We start from the raw sequence: 19,126 nt of genomic DNA on the forward strand, positions 1-19,126 counted from the left end.
TATGCTCCCAGATAATAAAAGAAACCCATCATTTTGGCTAACCTAAATTACACCAAAAAATTTAAACTTTTCTCTTCCAAAAATATTTTTGGTTAATGTTAAATTTGGTGGTTTTGATAGAGAATAAATACAATTCTACCATATATCCATTAAAATTATGTTTTGTTTAAGAGTTTCTAAAAAGTGACAGTTTTTTAGAAGACAGTTCTGGGAATTAATCATCAAAAATAATCTAGAAAAGTGGGTAAGACCAACGGTTATACAATCTAATAGGATCAGGTTGTCTTTTATCTCAGTTCTGCAAATGAGTTAAGATCTAAAAGCATTCTATTACTCTTCAAGACAGGCTCATATGAATTTTGTTTTTTTCCATAATTCCTAACACAACTTGTTATCCACTCTTCTGCCATATCATCCTTGATGATCAAAAAATCTCTCATATTTAATTGCTGAAATTATTGATCAGTACAACATGCAAGCTTTTTAAACTGGAAAAATAAAGGATTAATATCTTCTTAGAGAGTGAAGTAGATACAGTGCTCAATCTGGACTGAGGAAGATCTGAATTTTAATGTGGCCTCAGACACTAAATAGTTATGTGACTCCAGCCAAGTCACTTAACCCATTTTGCATTAGTTTCCTCATCTATAAAATGAGGTGAAAAAATAGAAAATGGCTTCAATGTCTTGGTCAAAAAACCTCCCAATGGGGTCATGAAAAGCTAGGTATCACTGAAACAAATGAACAACAAAAACAAATATGTGTTTCTGACTTTTTAAAGAAGCTAATGTGTTATAAATAGGATCAGAGAGGATGATATCTATTATGCAATTAACATGGCTTCTGTTAGGAACTGATCATTTTCTGTCAATCTGATGGAAACTCAAAGTTGTTTTATTTTGCATCTCAGTTATTATTAGTGATATTTAGACATTTTTAAAACTTGTCAATTAATATCTGATCTGTTTTCCTTTGAATAATTCCCATTTTATTTCTTGAGAGTTATATCTATTGGGGAATTGCTTTGGTTTTCATATATTTGAATCAGTACTTTATATATCTCATTTTTCAGATATTTATCAGAGAAACTTCTTGCAAATACATTAACCAGTTACCCTTTTAATTTTAGTTGCCTTAATTTTGTTTTTGTAAAAAAATTTCAGTATTCCATAATAAACATTGCCCATTTTATATTTTGAAATCCTTTCTATCCCTTCTTTAGTCTTTTAGCATCTATCTAAAGACTAGTTGGCTGTTGTCCTTTGTACTCAAAGAGGACCCAAATTGACATCACTAATTATGTCTTTTGAATTGTAAATAAATTAGATTTAAGTGAGGTAGAATTGCACAAAATTATCTCCCTCATTCTCTCTTCCAGAGTCATCAGAATACAATGGCAAGACAAAACTCAGGGCAACTAATAATGACTTAGGATCCAGGGAATAACTTTGATTTCTTTGATTTCTAAGCAAGCTCTAAGTGCTCCACAATGCCTGTTTTTGTCATATTCATTAATTTTTGAGTAAATATTCTCATCTTTTCACACCAGAAGTCTCTACCTACCTGGGGAAGAGACACCTCTAAATTACTAGGAGGTAGGAGACCTTGGGCAATATGGAGTGTTTATGGAAAACTAGTTCCCTTTTGTATGAGGGCTTCTTGAGTCCTTTTCATGACTGCTTTTCTCCTTTGGTGTCTTCCTGCCAATCTGTTCTCATTTGTGGTTGTAAGAAGCTATGGCATTCACAGGAACCAGACTTTGTTAAACTGTCTCAGCAAGCAGGCTAAAACAAGTTGAGGGTAACCAGCACCTATGGAAGAAATTTTAGGACACAAATGAGTGTGTAGTATTAATGATAGTTGTTTTCTACACCTATGGTATAAAACTCAAGGAGCCACTAATCCTATGATGAGGATCCTCGAAGGTGCATATGACCAGTTTTAAAATACAATATTAACCCTACAGTAGTTTTACTTATTTTATTAACTAGCTATTAATTACATGTTAATCTGATTTGGACAGGGATGTACTCAGGAGTTCTGGGAGCCACATGTGGAACACAGGTCCATATATTTGAAATCTCTGTTCTTTATAGATATCTTTTTATTGTCACTTTTCTTGGTTGCCAAAGTTGAGTTAATTTTCTGGGTAGCAACTGAAATAATGTTTGTGGTGAAATTGGGGTTCTGCAATTTTCACAATGTCAAGTGTTTTCATAATGAATAAATAATATTCTATTAGGAAGAAAGGTCATTTACTTAAGAATGTATACAGTATAAATACATATCCAGTCTCAACCGGTATATTTGGATTGTGAATGAGTACTAGGCATGGAGTCTGGAAGATCAAAATTCAATTCCTTCCTCAGACACATACTAGTTTTATAACCCTTTGCATGTTATTTAACCTCTCAGTATAAGTTTCCTCATCTGCAAAATAGCTACAGTAATAGCATCCCCCTCACAGGGTTGATGTAGGGATAAAATTAGATAATGTACAGAGCATTGTGCAAACATTAAAACTGCTATATACATGCTAGTCATTATTATTATTATTTGAGAGAACTGCTAGTTTACTATGATGTATAGAATCATATTTGTCTTGGACAGCTAAGCCCTGAATTGGAAAACAGAAATAATCATCATTATGCTTTTTAGCAATCACCTCCCTCCCCCTAACATGGTACCTTCATGGGAAGCATCCTTAACAGTTGGTATTCTTCAGTTATTTCACTAGTGTCTGACTCTTTGTGACCCCAGACAGGACTTTCTTGGCAAAGATACTGGAGTGGTTTGCCAGTTCTGTCTCCAGCTTGTTTCAGGAAATGAGGAAATTGAGGAAAACAGAGTTAAGTGACTTGCCCCTAAAATGGTGCCTTCATGGGAAGCATCCTTAACAGTTGGTATTCTTCAGTTATTTCAGTTGCATCTGACTCTTTGTGACCCCAGACAGGACTTTCTTGGCAAAGATACTGGAGTGGTTTGCCAGTTCCTTCTCTAACATGTTTCAGTAAATGAGGAAATTGAGGGAAACAGAGTTGTGACTTGCCCAGGGTCACATAGATAGTTAGGTTCTGAAACCAGGCCCAGTACCCTATTCCTCATGCTAGCTAGCTGCCTAGTCTGCAGACAGATTGTTAAAAGTTGTAAGAGTAATGTAAAAGAAACAAAATGCATTTTTCTTCATGTCTTTTTGTAGGGTTTTATTTCTGGAATTCAGGAAATAGAAGCTAGAAGAGATTGCACAATTCATTTAAGCCAACACTAAAGCTAATACCATAGCTATATATTAGAGTTTCATAGTTAAATAAAATGAAACTGTTTGCAAACAAGGATTTCATTTTTTAGCTGTTATATTGGAAGTGTTCCTTTAAGGCACACAGTCTAATAATTTAGTCTTGGTTCTGCAGTTCTTAAATTTAAATTTTGTTGATTCTGTACATGTAAGAAATGATTAATAACCATGGTAGACAGTAGTGGCATTTCCATGTGTGTAAGCTGAAGTCATTATGGTAGCAGAAGCATTTAAAACAGCTAGCTACAGCATTGTAAACTAATAAATGGTAAATGTAGTTCATTACAAATGAATGTGATTTAAAAAAATATTCAGAGTAAACAAGAAGCAAGTAGAACTTTTGCTAAAAAGGAATCAGTGACAGGACAACAAAAAAGAGTGATTTGAGAGTTATGGGAAAATGCAGACAGACTTTTCCATAATGCTTATCAAGATTAGAATGAACAAAAGAAGTGAGCAATACATTTTAGGGGTGAATAAATAATTAATTCTGCCAATATGGTAGTAGGACTAACAATCAATTCAAATGGCCAGAAATTTACTAAGAATCTACTTATTTACTATGTGAAGCAATGCATTGTATAAGTCATTGACTCCCCTTGTTACTATTTACATGTGCTTTTGATTTTAGATCTATACTATTTTTAATAATCATCCCTTTCACCCCATATACATGACAACTACTTTAGTTCTGAGCTTAATTAGTTTTTATTTGGACTTCTCTAATTGGCACTGGAGAAAATTAATATACAGAAGGGAACAGACTTGAAAAGTGCCGAGATTTTGAATTAACAAGACAGCAAATAACAGGTTTTTTGAGATTTGATAGAGAATAAAATATGGAATATGACAACTAGGTTGAAAAACTGAGTGACTGAAAGTATGGTGATACCTTTGACAGAAATTTGACATTGGGAAATAACATGTATATAGAGGAAAAGAAATGTTTAGTTTGAGGTACCTTCGGCACCTCCAGGGGACATGTTCAAAGGTTACTAAAAGATCTGAAATGGAAACTTAGGTGTTCCTCTGATATAATTATTTATACATTTTGTTAACTTTGCCTGGCACATAGGAGGTGTTTACTAAATAAATGCTATTTGACTAATTGACAAAATTTCTCAAATTTATTCCTTTCACTACATTCACATGGCCACTACTCTAGTAGAGGATTCATCAGTTCTCATTTGATCTGTCATAATGGACATCATGGGAGAGAGTCTCCCTTTTTTTACATTTTCTACCTCATAGACAAAATAATCTTTTAAAGGTATAATCAGACTCTGAAACTCTCCTAATCAAAAATTTGTTAAAAATTGTTATACCTGTTGTACCTGTAAGGTATAATGCAAACAATCCTTCTACTGGCATTTAAGAACCTATGGAATCTTTACAGTCTGCCTTTATGACCTTCATTCATATAATCCTCCTCTATGAACATTAGAGCTCATCAAACCTGAATCATTATTTATTTCCTGAATGTGACACTCCACCTCATGACTTTCAGGCTTCAAATATACTCCACATTTATTCCTATCTTCCATAATCATTATTTCCTGGCAGGCTCAGTTCATTTGTCTCTTCCATTGGGATTCCTAGACTGTTATTTGTAGGTATTAGTGCTTACTTCTTATTCAGATTCCTTCATCTTATATATATTGATGCACTCCACTCAATAGAAAGCAAAGTGTTTGCTTTATAAATATATATGTATATACATATACATATATATACACACACATATATAACATATATGCCATTGGAGAAAGCTGATGAAAAATAGCGGCTGGCACAGAGCAGAATATGCTGAGGAAGAGGAGGAAGGAACAAGAAAAATTATAAATTGATAGAAAATCAAGAAGTCAATTGATAAAATTTATCCCGAGAATTTGTTCCATTTGAAACTCAGTGGAGGAGGCATTAATTATCAACATATACAGCAAGTGCAATAATAATAGAGATTAGTTCAGATGCATAAACTGCCACTCTGACAAATACATATCAGTATCAGAGTTTCTTTCATTTTTGCTGACTGTTTTGAATGCCAATAGAGTTAGATTATCCCATTAAGCAAGAAAGAGTAAACAAAATTATGTTACCAGACTGAGATCTCAAATACATCTCAAATACAAAAGTTTCATCACTATCTCATTATTTTTGTCAAATTAAATAAACAATAATTAACAAGAATTTAAACTCAAATTGTATTCTAAAAGTTTTCCATCCTTCTTCTAGTATTCCACATAGGCTGCATCACTGCTACAGCATTCTGGTGCATTGGGATGGTGAGTCAAAGCATTCTTGGCCTTTTAGTTCTGTAAGGATGGGGAGGGGGAGGATATTAAATTAGTTTAAAGAAGGGAAATATTTTGACTGTCACTTGTCCTTGGACTCAGCTGGGTGGCAAATCTACTCCCCTTATTAGGCAAGGAGAGGGGGGAAGCATTGAAGAGGGATGGAACATTTCCTCCACTGTGTTAGTATTATGCTTTTGATAGCCAGAGAGGGCTCTTGGCTAGGCAAGTTGAGCCTGGACTATTTGTCCACTTTTCTGATTTATTTACTTCACTCAGAATAAATGCCCTAACAATGGTCTCAAGATGGACATATATAGTTATAGAGGTAAAGGTAAACTCGTTCATTTAAAAGGTCCAGAAGATCCAGTTTCCTAAATGGTAGCCAACTGATGATAACAAAAATTAGTCAATTCAAGAGAATGTCCAAAAACTGAGAAAGAGTTCAACACCTGGCTTGGTTTACCAGAAGACTCATTTGTGGAGAGAATTATTACTATGATCCCAAACTGTTGTGAAATACGAAATGCTTATTCAGTAGTTTCTGAAACATTATATCTTGCTATTTTATTATTAATGCTTGATTAAAGTTTATTAGCAATTTAAAATTTTTGTCTCCTATTTTGAGTATCATTCAATGCATACTTTAAACATTTTTGTATTTAACTTTTCTTTTCTATGGAGAAAAAAATGTAACTCTCTACTTTATTCATTTTGTAAATTGAATACCTGTCTTCACACAGCACTTTAGGAAGACACTCTATACAAGAGCCAAACCTAAACTTTAAGTCAATTTTTCCCCAGAGAGTTTGGATAAGGGTTTAAAAAAAAACAGTAAGACCTCTGTTTGGACATTAGTATCCCCTAGGACTGAATGTGGTCGATGTATTTATGGGTACAGGGCTAAGAAGGGTCACTGAGTAGAGAGGGAAATGGTACAATTTCCAAAATATTTGGGACTAGCAATACTTATTATTATTAGGCTGTAAAAGTCATTCTTTTTTTAAGGTTTTTAAGAAAAAAAACTAAAAATGATATATATGAAAGGAGTGTGAACATATTTTATTAATTTATCTAGTGTAGTTATGGCTAATTAATAATAATAATAATGTAAAATACATTATATTTATATAGAAATAAATTCACAATTTCTTTCATAAAATATATTATTATTTAATTTACTTATTCCTCATAAAATCCTATGAAATTAATGCTTCGACTGATTAAGTGACTTGTCCATACACCTATTTCATTTAGCTATGCTCATACAACATAATATATAATTAAGGATTCAAACCATAGTCTTCCTGATAGTCTAATGCTCCATCTATTGAACCTTACTCATTTTTTAAGACTATTGTTCTCTTGTAGGTAATGTGAGATATTTGTTAGATTATCTTTACTTACCTTTATAGAGAAGGGGCCAGCTATCCCTAACAGCTGCCAACCATGTATCACCTATAAGGGCAGGAAAGACAACAGAGATAATGAAGGAGAGAGAGAGAAGAAGAAGAAGAAGAAGAAGAAGAAGAAGAAAGAAGAAGAAGAAGAAGAAGAAGAAGAAGAAGAAGAAGAAGAAGAAGAAGAAGAAGAAGAAGAAGAAGAAGAAGAAGAAGAAGAAGAAGAAGAAGAAGAAGAAGAAGAAGAAGAAGAAGAAGAAAAAGAAGAAGAAGAAGAAAAAGAAGAAGAAGAAGAAGAAGAAGGTCCAGCTAAATCAACTCAGCTCCCCCATGTCCAAATTTTGACCAGAGCAGCTATGGCTTCTCTCTCCGCAGCTATCATAACTATTGAAGGAGATCCATTTAAGAAAGTTCTTGCCACCAAGATCCCTGACACTATCAATCAATAATAGAAATAGATATCATTTTATCAATGGAAAATTACATTAAAGATATATTATCATGTGTGTTTTGCTGCTATAAAAGGAGTCTGTCCATCTAAGTTATAACTGAAACTTCCTTTAATTTTTAAATATTTTTGAGGGACAGAAATGAATCAGCTTCGTTATTCATATGCCCAGTTATTGGTATGCATCATAAATACTTCATAAATGCTTTTCCCTCCACATTTCATATATTTTAGACATAAGACCGACATTCTATAATTCCACATTATATGTAAAACAAAAACTACTTAAGACCTTCTACTAAAGTCCTACTCCAATGCATCTGGGAAGGTTATTCCAGTAGAACAGAAGTTCTGACTGATAATAAAAGCTGAATTAGAAAATGCAAGTATGGAATCAGTGATAGAATAGTATCATAGGACATATTGATATATTAAGTTCAGGTCACTAGATCTTAATTCTTGTTGGACACATTAATTTATGAAATAATTCAATTCAGTTCAACTTTGAAAATAATTAATCTTGAATAGGTATAGGACTTTGTTTTAGAGATATAGAGATTAAAAAAAACTGTGGAGCACATGGTCTAATAGTATAGACTTAAAAAAAACAGCATCAGAGGAATGGTAAGCTAACTAAATCAGAAGTTTGGAAAGAGGATTGTGTTTCCTAGGGAAAATAAAGAAACATAAATAAGATATGTTCTTTGATCTAAAATAGGTTATTGCATAGTATGAAGAACAGGAAAGCATACAATCATACTCCTGGAGAATGACTGGTTAAATAAGTAAAATTACACATTTACCATTAAGCTTTACTTACTTTGAGGTAGCAGAGCACAGTGAAAAGAACATTTCATCATGGGACATAGAATCTGTCTTCTGGTCCTCTGTTTTAACACTAACATTGGATAACAGATTTCAAATTCTTAAAAAGTTAGGATTATGGACTGAAACTAAGAATGAAATTAATAGTTAATATGAAGTCAGTCATATGAGGTAGCTCAATATATAGAGAGCCAGACTTAGAGACATGAGGTCTTGGGTTCAAATATGGTCTCAGAAACTTCCTAGATTTGTGCCCCTGAGCAAGTCACTTAACTCTAATTGCCTAGTCCTTACCATCCTTCTACCTTGGAATCAAAACTTACTATTGATACTAAAATGGAAGGTTAGTGCTTAAAAATAGTTATGAAGAGTTATCAATGAATCTAAAAGATGAACTTTGCAAGTTCAGAATGGGGAACTGAGGGTAGTTTTAGTGTAAATGATGGAGGATTTAGTGAAATAAAAACTCAATATGAATCAATAGTGTGATATGGAGATAATAATACCAAAAGAGATTTTATATAAGGACTTAATTTTTAGTCCATAAAAGAGAAGATTTAGGGAAGGGAAGATCTCTACCTCCAATGAGCAAAAGCTGCCACTTGGAAGAGGAGTGGGACCCATTTTTTTATGCCCTTAGATAAAGGAGGGAAACATAAGGGAATTATAAGGCAAATATAAGAAGACGTAGTTAGAATTTGCTGAAAGACAGGATTTCCAATTTACATAAGTACTGTTGTTCAGTGATTTAGTCTTGCCCAACTCTTCATGACCCTCTGAGGTTTTCTTAGAAAAGAAACTGGAGTAGTTTACCATTTCGTACACGTGTATGCAGGTATGTTTTTATGTGTGGACACTAGTCATAATAGGGTTTTGAAACCTTAGGTGAGAACCCCACTTAAAGAATAGAGATATGTGTGACCCTGACCTTCGAATCTTTTTTTTTCTTTAAAATGGGCAGAAAAATATCATCTAGCCAGGATTATTTGAGGTTCAAATGAGATAATTTCTCTTTAGTTCTGTGTATGAACTGTTCAAAACTTAAACTGATATAAATATCAATATTATTATTAATTTAAATAACTTATTATAAATATTTAATAATTTAAAAAGATGTGATTCTAGGACAAGAAACTATTTTGTTATTATTCCTTTTGTAATGTTCTGAGTTCACTTGAAAACTATGATGAAAGTTCATCTAATAAAAGCATACGGGAGCATTATTATGTCATTCTTCTGTTTATATTTTATAGACTTCACATAAAATAACTCTAGGATGAACCTCTCTTCTGTTATTCTTGTCTTTTCATTTTGAATATTTAGTGAAGACAATAATTATTTTTGATAATTGAATGAATGTTGTTTTTTAAGTGAATGATTGAGTTAAAGTTTAGGGTGCATGCACATCTATTGTAGATGTAGAAAACAGTGATGAAATTAATGTCTTCCTCTTCCTACATAGTTTTGACTTCTTTTTCTATGTCTGTATTTTGAGAGATTTTTATTCTACATAGTTTTATGATTACAAACTTAATAGGTTAAATATTTATTTTTTTTAAATTTTGGGGGTCAGATGTGACATCTCAATGATTACGTTGATTATGGGAAACAGTTTTGTATATGTTAATGCTCTAATTCCTATTATTTTTTCATTAATGAGGAATTAGGGAAGTTATTTGTATTTTATATTGTAGCATGGGAATTTATCATCTCTTGGTTTATGAAAAAGAACAAGCTTTTAGTGTGCAATACTTAGTACTTGATAATGTCTTTTCCTTTTGACAAAGAACAATTAAGGATAGTGTTAAACAGAAGAATTATTTGACTAATCTAATCATAACAACAACTGATCGGGTAGCAGGTTATAAGATGAATACTTAGTGAAATATGTATTTATCTGGATAAAGACAAATAAAATGAATCCATCATGAATAGGTGAAAGAAAAAGTGGGAGCATTTATTTATGGAGAATAGAAGTAAAGGTTTAGAAGTTTGACAGTGTAGACAGCCAAGCTAGATAAGTACCAAAAATGACAATTATGAAGTCTAAATAATCTAGTTTTAAAGGTTTACCTGAAGAAAAAAATTAGATAATTAACATCTCTATCAAAATCAGTTAGGTAATCAAAGTCAGGACAAGCAACTAAATACACACTGTGATTAAGAGGCAAGAGATTTGGCTTTAAGGTCTGCCCTACATCAACCCTGAAATTCCCATTTTTGAATTCCTCAGGATTAAGGTATTATTTGTAAAACATTCCTGTAATATAATATAAATGTAATGTTGGAAGAAGCACAAATTACTAGATTTTGGTTTCTCAGATTAACTAGCTATTACTAATCATTTTTGATGGAATAGAAAACATTAAAGCCTCAACATGAATTACTTTCATGTCGAGGATATAAATGTTGAGGGAACTATAAAAGCTGTACTTTGGTGTGGAGGCACATAATGGCAAGAACATTAGATTTGGATTTGTGAAGACCTAGATTTAAATACCACTTCAAATACTTGGAAGCAAGGTGATGTCACTTAAACCCTCTGAGCCTCAGTTTCCTCATTTGTAAAAGATAGTATCATTATTGTATAGAATGGGATGTTGTAAGGATCAATGTTGATAATGTATATGACTTTTTTGCACTTTACATCACTATCACTTAATAGGTTATAATCTATTTAAACATCCACCCATCAGTCCATCATTTAAGAATAATCAATGTATTATCAATCATTTATTATTTGCTTAGGTGAAGAGGGGGATATCTCATTAACCTTTCAAAAGTTTGCTAATAGCTAACTCTGGACAGTGTTTTATTCATTCCAAAACCCTAAAATTAATTGTTGCCTGCCTCCAAGAATATTTAACCTTTTAAGTATCAGAGGACAGACTTGAATTCACGTCCTCCTGATGCCAGGTCCAGCCTTCTATGTACTAGATCCATGGATTTCTCTTTGTCATATTTTATCTTAGTTTCCACAGTGACTGGCAGAGTAAAATGAACTGAATCAATTTTTAAGAAACATTGTAGTTTCTTAACACATAATTGTTTTGGTACATAAATTCACTCTACTTTAGATAGCATCACATAAAGAAAAAATGTCTTTGGGGCTTTCTCTACTCCCAATAATGTGTTATTTGTCACAAGAGGGAATAAACAAGACAGTTTATGCAATCCAGTGCAAATCCATTCTTTCACATGGGAAAAATAGTTCAGGAATGGTTGACTCATCCTAACAGTGATAGATAAGTGTGTGGATCAATAGGGAGATTTTTATATGCAAACAATAGTATTTTTGTTTTATGCAAACACATTTTTGTAATGTGAATTAGTTATCTTTATAGGATATTACAATGACATTAGTGTAATGCCATCCATTTAATGGGTGTTCATGAAATATTAATTGATTTATAATGAATATGTGGTTAGAATGAGGGAATATTGTTAAAGTGCTTTGAAATCTTAGGGAAAAAGTAATATAAAGTACTATACGAATTAGTAGTCATGAAATTCCCCAAATTCATATATATATATATCAATTAATTCCTTTAGAAATATATATGTGTTCATAAAAATGAATAAGGTAGCGTCCTCGTTTCTTTAATTTCCCCAGATATAAGATAGAGCCTTTAAAAATAAAAACTGATTTTCATCACTGCAAATGCTACAATCCATTTTCACAAGCACAATGAGGGATGTTTACAACCCCAAATAGAAATACAAATAGAAACACATATCCGGGACACTTCAAAAATGAATAATTTATTACACATCCAAACTGGTATACATTTTTCAGAAACAAAGGAAATTATTAAAATTTGATTCAAATGAATTTGGAAATCTTTGGCAAAATGCTGCATTTGTATAGCAAATTGCTCATAAAGTGAAAATTAATGGATTCACCCAATTATAGCTCTAACTGGTCATCCATTTGCAATTAGAACATTCAAACCCAACAAGCCACTTCTGTTCTAACAAGAAACCCTGGAGGATAATAGTCACATTTTAAAGTGCTTCATCTGATAAAATAAGAAAGAAGTAAAATACATCTTGTAATACTCCAGTCAGTTAAGCTGGATTTAGAACACTGTAGAAAGCTGTGTGCTGAATTTAATTAATTTGTGAAAGTAAAAGAAGAGGCTGATCTTTGCTGCCACTTGAAATGTTTCTTTAAAGGAGCAGAATTTAGATATGAGAGAGACATTAATGCTTAGGACTTATCAAGATAGGTAGGCCATTTTTAAAATAAAAAAATTAGGATTTTAAAAGTATCATAAACAATAATAAATTATTATTTAATAAAGATTATAGGATAATCTCCTTGTCCCCTACCTTACATATAAGAAAAACACAACCTAGTTCTGAAATATCTAAAATAGACAGACCAAATATGAGAGATTATATATAGGTGTAGCTGAGTTCTTATTATTATCTATCTTTCTAGAGCAGCTTATGTGATGAAGTAGAGAGAGTAGTAAATCTGGAATCAGCAAATGTGATTGGGTGAATGTGAAAAAAAAAGTTGCAACCTCTTAAGGTCTCAATTTCCCCATATGAAAAATAAAAGGGATTTGGCTTCTAATTTAGATGGCTTCTTAAGAATGTTCTCATTTCAAATCTATGATCATAGAAGGGATAACTAAAGTATGAAAATCATAGTAGTTAATACAGATTGAATTCTTTTTTGGTAATTGTATGACCTAAGAAATACCGTTCCAAAGCTACTCATTCCACAGATTTGTGCTATTAGTCCCAAAGGAAAGCCTGGGGGGAAAAACCCTAAACATGTGATTTTGAATAAATTCATACTTCCAGCAAAACAGATTATCTGAATTCAATTTGATGAACAATTATTAAGATCCCACTATGTGCAAAGTATAGTGTTAAGGAGCTGAGGAAAAGAAGATTTATGATATAGTTCCTGACCTTAAACAATTTATGATACAACTGGGAAGGGTTTTTGAGGGGGGAAAAGAGCATATACACAAATGGGTATAAAACAATAATTGAATTAAAATTTAATGGGAGAAAAAAGAAATACAGAAGAAATTGATCTATAAAAATTTGAGGATAAGTACATCATCCTCACAGCATGCTGAGTTAGGGTGTTGGAAGGCAGATAATACCAGGCAAGGCTTCATTGAAATGATGGCAATTGAACTTGTTCTTAAAAAAGAAAGAAATATTTTGTGGAAGGGGAAAAGAAAGTTTTTTCTTTCCCTGTCAAAACTCAAGCTATACTGATAGTAAATCTTTTTTCGAGGGAGGGAAGTCTTTAATGTAAAGGATATTTTAATTATTTTCTAATTTTACATATTTTTGTAAAGTAAACTGCTTATTTTTTAGGCAGTATAGTTTTTAGAAGATCTCTTATTCCCACAATATGTGGGTATAAGTGGTTAAATATTTTAATGAGTTAGCATGAAAGTATTTTGAATTCTCTTCTTTATGAAAAATTGCTGTCAGATACAAAGATCACATTTCTGTCCCCCAACACCCGACTTATCCTTCCCAACAAATAGACATTATATTTATTAACTTATTAACAATACATTTTGAAGGTCACTTGATCTGAAGCCTGCAAGGAAAAAAAATTTACTAGGGAATGATTTGAAGAGGAAGTTTTAATAGCTTAAATAGTAACAGGTACAGTCAGTTATAATGAGCTTTGAAGAATCCAGTGAGAGTGATGATGTTTTCAACAGGATTTGGTCATTCATTATCCCTTCACCTATAATGAGAAGGAATTGCTTCAAATAGGCAAGTGGGGCTTCACTGTCATTTTGAAGCTTTTGGAAAATGGGATATTAGCAAGAAAGAAAGGAAACACAGGTGGTACATTTTGTGATCTAAGTCAGTGAGAAAGTCCTTGGGAAGTTGTGTAGTAAGGAGAGCAATAGCATAACTGCTAAAGTGTTTGTATTTTAAAGACACATTATTGAGGCTATGTGAGAGAAATCTGGATTTTTGAGGTGAAGAGAAACTCAGGAGCACAGGGACCCATTTGATTTTTACCAAAAAGCAATGATATAGCTCTTCAAAACACATTCTGGAGCAGCATAACCCACAAAAAGACTAGGCGAATTGATTTGTACAAGGGATCTAGTACATCAAGATGGAGGTTGTGCTCAGCACACCAGGGTAGGGTGAATGTAGGCAACTAGCCTCAGGCTCAACTGAAGTAGCAGTCAAGGCTTCTGAAAGTCTTATACCCAGATGTTAAGAGAGGGTTGGACAGTTTCTCTGAAAGAGATTATAGGAGTCCCTTTGCTAGCTCTGGGGACAAGACTTTATCTCATTGTCCATACTTAGAATCAGGGAGCAGGGTGAGGGGCACCAGTCTACAACAGCACTGGTAGCCACAGGGGAGCAGGGGATCCTGGTCACAGTTCCAAGAGGTAAAATAGGCTTGGGGTTATTTACAGACCAGAGCACTGACTGGGCAGTATTAAATACATCTCACCTTACCTCCTACCACCTTGGAAGATCTGAAAGCAGAGAGATCCCCAGTGTCAGCTCTAAAGGCAGTTGCACAAATAACCTGAAGTTTAGAACACTGCTCCCTTCACCAGTTACAGAGGCCAATTTTAACAGTTTTTTTTTTTTAAACTAAAAGAAAAGAAAAAAGGCAGGAAAATGAGCAAACAATGAAAAAAGAAACTAAATATAGAAAGCTATTTTGGTGACAGGGTAGACTTAAACTTAGAAGACAACAAAGTCAATACTGCTGCACCCAAAACTTCCAAGAAAAATATTAATTGCTTTCAAGTCCAAAAAGAATTAATGAAGGAATTCAAAAATGGGATTTTAAAAATCAGAGAGGTAGAAGAAAAAAATTGAGAAAAAATATGAGTGATACAGGAAAATCATGAAAAAAGAGAAACCCAGATCCTACAGAGACCAATGTTAAAGTGACTGAAATTCTCTCAACTATATTTTTAACAAAATGTTTCTTTAATCTACTGAGTTCTACTACATAACAACTAGGATGTAAGTATCATAGATATTACATCTTATTTAATATAGTGCCTTATTATCAATTGTCAACTAGCCCTTGCTCAGGTGTTGACTGAAATAAACTTAAGGTGTTGATATTTCAAATACTAGCTTATATATTCTTAGAGCACTTGTAAAGATAAATTGATTATTTTTTTCATTAAAAGGAATTTATTTTCTATCCTTTCCATCTCCTCTTCCCTACCACTAAGTGAAATAAAAATAAAACAAATACAAATAAAAATCTGTGAAATCAAAGAGGAGACATTTGTGAAGGCATATAAGTTATCAAGAATCAAAGGAATAAGTAGAATTTAATTCATCATGAAGGATTAGAAATAAGCTAAATGAGAAGTATCTACAATTTAGAACCTTTCAAAACTAATTCTTTAGGCTATCATCTACTATATCTATTCATTGAACTAACCCTGGTTACCTTGTTTCTTAAGATGTACATGAATAGAATGGTGGAAAAGGGGAAGCTGTAGTTTAATGAGATTAATTCCAGATTAAGTTTGGAAACAGAACAGAACTGTTGGTCAAAGAAGGGCAGCTGGGTGGCATAGTGGAAGGAGTGCTGGGCCTAGAGTCAAGAAGACTCATCTACTTGAGTTCAAATCTGGCCTCAGATGTTTCCTTATCTGTAAAATAAGCTAGAGAAGGAAATGCCAAACCACTCTAGTATTTCTGCCCAAAAAATAAAAACAAAAACAAATTAGATCAAAAAGAATCAGATACTATTAAAAATGACTGAATAACTTTTGGTCATATAGTCATGAAATGAAGGCTTACAAGTATTTTCATGTGAGAAAGGTATGAATTAAAATGTTTTTGGATAAAATAATAAGAAAGAAAATAGAGTATAATTATTTTGAGGAAAAATACATACTTTCCCCCTAAAACTAAAATCCATTTACTTACAATATCTGACCACTAATGTTCAATAAATGGCTCCAGAAGCTATAAAATGTGGTTAACCCCAAAGTGAGTTGAATTATCTCAAACTTTAAGAGTTCTAATTTTTTTGTTATTGATTCTTTTTAATGGATTAATTCCCATACTTTTATAAAAAGAGAAGTGAAGTCTCCTCTACCTCCTCCTCACATTTTTTTTTCTTGAATCAAGTTTATTTTCACATGAAAGGAAATTTGAGCTAATCTTCCAAACTATCCTTTCATAAATGTCTCCTAGAAAGCCTAGTCTATGGAGCAAGAAGTTGAGTTGAGGCTAATTTTTTTCTTTATGTGAATTTACAAATCTAAATCCAAACTCATCCTCATCCAAATATTATGGAATAAAGGGAAGGATAGAATGTAGTATTTTCTTTAGATCCTTAGAAACAGTTTTTATACATGTGATTATGTAGATACATAATTATGCAACCAAGATGCATATGCAACAATAATATTATATTATAAAGGGGGCTTAATTTGTATTAGAGTTGTTAAATCTTTCAGTATTAAGGGGGGGGAAGAGAGGAGACCTCCCCATTCTCAAAGCTGGGTTCAGGGGAAACAGCTGATGTTTAGGGTTGGCTCAGAGGGAGGAGAGGGGGTTTCAAGATTTTCCCCCTTCTGCTTTCGCTTCTTAGCTAAGGCTACTCTCTCAGATTCGCTCTTGTCTCTCTTGTCCCCCCTCCACTACGAGAGGCCAAAGGGTCTCCCTTTGATCTGTCCACTCACACTCCACTTGGGGAACAGATAACTTTTAATGTCAACTCAATCAGGTAATATGAAAGGAATAACAGGCAGGGAAGAATGGGAAAGGAATGTGGGAAAAGGGGATCTCTGTCTCTATCTAAAACCTTTTTTCCTCCCTCCTCAGGTTTGGGGGGAACTCAAGCCTTGGCAGCCCGAACCCTCTGAGAGGAAGTCAGGTTGACTCACCCCTGGGCAACAGGAGCTGAGGTAAAGTCTGCTCAGATTTCTCTTCAGAAAGTCCCTTCAATTGGAAAGTGTTGTGCGGAAGAGTTTCCAGTCACCAGCAGAGTCTTTTTCCCACCTTCTGTCTTTGGTTTCTCCTCTACTAGCCAGAGTGTCCTCCTCCCCAAGATTCCAATCCCTCAGGGCCCCTCCCCCATGGAGGTAATCAATTTCACACACTCTTCAACCTGGTACTTTTTCTTTAGTGCCAGGCTCTGTCACAATATGAAATGCACTCATTGGAACAAGGAATATATTTTGCATCAAATATGACAGCATAAAAGGAATTTGGTAAAGGGTTCTCAGTTTTGTGTGTCATGGATCACTTTGGGATGTTTAATGAAGACTATGGACCCCTTCTCAGAATAATAGCATATATATAATTAAAGGAAATGCTAAATTTTAGTTAGAGGTTAGAAAAAATAAAGCAGCAACCCATTGGTGAGGTCTAGACTGATTACAGATACTCTGGGAGATGTATATTTTTCTTACTTTGGGAAGAGAAGAAGTTAACATAAAGGTAGGATTTTATCTTACACAGAGGGAGATTTGAGGATTACTACCAAAGGTAAATAGAAGAGGGAGATGGTGAGATACACCAGACACATAGAACAGCAGTTCAATCACAGTGGTCAGGGGCAGGATCATCTGAATTTTCCTTCTCTGAACCCATCTTCTTGGATAAAAATGGCTTTATGTTTAGGCACATTTTTGATGAGTCAAATTGTGAAATGATCCAAGTTCATAAATTTTGTCCACAGACAAGTGGAGATGTATATGACTGTGGATTTAATTTAATTTTATTTTATGTGGGTGTTTTCCTGGTAATTGAAATGTTTAAACAAAAAACAGATATGAAAAATTGAAAATGCTTACCCTGGCAATTTGCATCATTTTAGTTAGGTGCAACTAGAATCCAATTTTTAATTAAATATTTTTTTAATTTAAAAATCGATTAAAGACAACATTTGACAACTTTGGTTGCATTTCATATAAATATCTCTGATTGATCTTTGCTTGAGTTTTGTGGTGCCCTTTTGTTTATGGAATGAGGCCTCAGGAAATTTCCAAGAGTCACAGGACAGTTACCTTTCCTGACCAAAGATCCCCTGGAATTAGAGAATTTTGCTCTCTAACTAAAAGGCATAATCATGAGACATAACGTAATCATACTTTCAAGGACAAAATTTATGAACTTGGATCATTTCGCAATTTGACTCATCAAAAATGTGCCTAAACATAAAGATGTTCCTACTATTCATACCCCATCTGATCTATCCAACAATCTTTGAACCTTAGGGAGGGAATCCCTTCCCTAGTCTCCAAAATCTACTGAACATGACAAATTGCATGTGAACTTTTTGCCTAATCTCCTAAATCTTCCTTTCCTGATTATTTATCATTTTCCTCTATATGTTAAGGACATTACTGCTCTCTTAATTACCAAGGCTTGCAGCCTTAGGAGAAGTTCTTTATTCAAATCAACTGCCAATTTAGATTCACTTCTTTATCCAAATAATTGTCAATGATTCTCTACTGTATATGTCATATGTTTGCCTTTCTCTCTGCCTACATGACCACCATCCTAATATAAGCCCTAAGGCAGTAATGGCAAGCCCATGGTACACATGCCAGAAAGGGCACAGAGCCCTCTCTGTGGACACATCTGAAGTCACCAGCCAGAGTTCCTTACTAGAAAGCCAGAGGGACTCAGGGCAGAGCTGTTCCCCTTCCTCTTGCCATGCCCCTGAGGACATTCCTCACTTCCCCCGTCCCTCTACCCAGTAGTCAATGGGAGCACTTCTCCCTTCCCCAGGGGTTGCAGGGCTTACCTGGCACTCCATCTCTAAAAGGTTTACCATCACTGCACTTTGCTCATTTTTTTACCCACAATACTGATTAGCTTTGTAACTTATCTGTCTTTCCCCTTTTCAATCTATCCCCCA

The 19,126-nt window shown here is 33.7% G+C and overlaps 2 long non-coding RNA genes across 2 annotated transcripts in view; one reads left to right on the forward strand and one right to left on the reverse strand.

Annotated features, from left to right (window-relative positions):
* LOC103100628 (uncharacterized) overlaps nucleotides 1–14,826 on the reverse strand; it is a 31,164-nt gene extending 16,338 nt beyond the window's left edge. The window contains exons 1-2 of the long non-coding RNA XR_471618.2: nucleotides 14,731–14,826; nucleotides 1,564–1,811 (exon numbers count right to left, since the gene is read on the reverse strand). This is a non-coding gene — a long non-coding RNA (uncharacterized LOC103100628). The remainder of the gene's footprint in view (nucleotides 1–1,563; nucleotides 1,812–14,730) is intronic.
* Nucleotides 14,827–14,988: 162 nt separating this feature from the next.
* LOC103100510 (uncharacterized) overlaps nucleotides 14,989–19,126 on the forward strand; it is a 29,094-nt gene continuing 24,956 nt past the window's right edge. Inside the window, exons 1-2 of the long non-coding RNA XR_471617.2 lie at nucleotides 14,989–15,252; nucleotides 17,083–17,165. This is a non-coding gene — a long non-coding RNA (uncharacterized LOC103100510). The remainder of the gene's footprint in view (nucleotides 15,253–17,082; nucleotides 17,166–19,126) is intronic.

The sequence above is a fragment of the Monodelphis domestica genome, chromosome 8, assembly GCF_027887165.1.
Source record: "Monodelphis domestica isolate mMonDom1 chromosome 8, mMonDom1.pri, whole genome shotgun sequence".
NCBI classification, from domain to species: Eukaryota; Metazoa; Chordata; class Mammalia; order Didelphimorphia; family Didelphidae; genus Monodelphis; species Monodelphis domestica.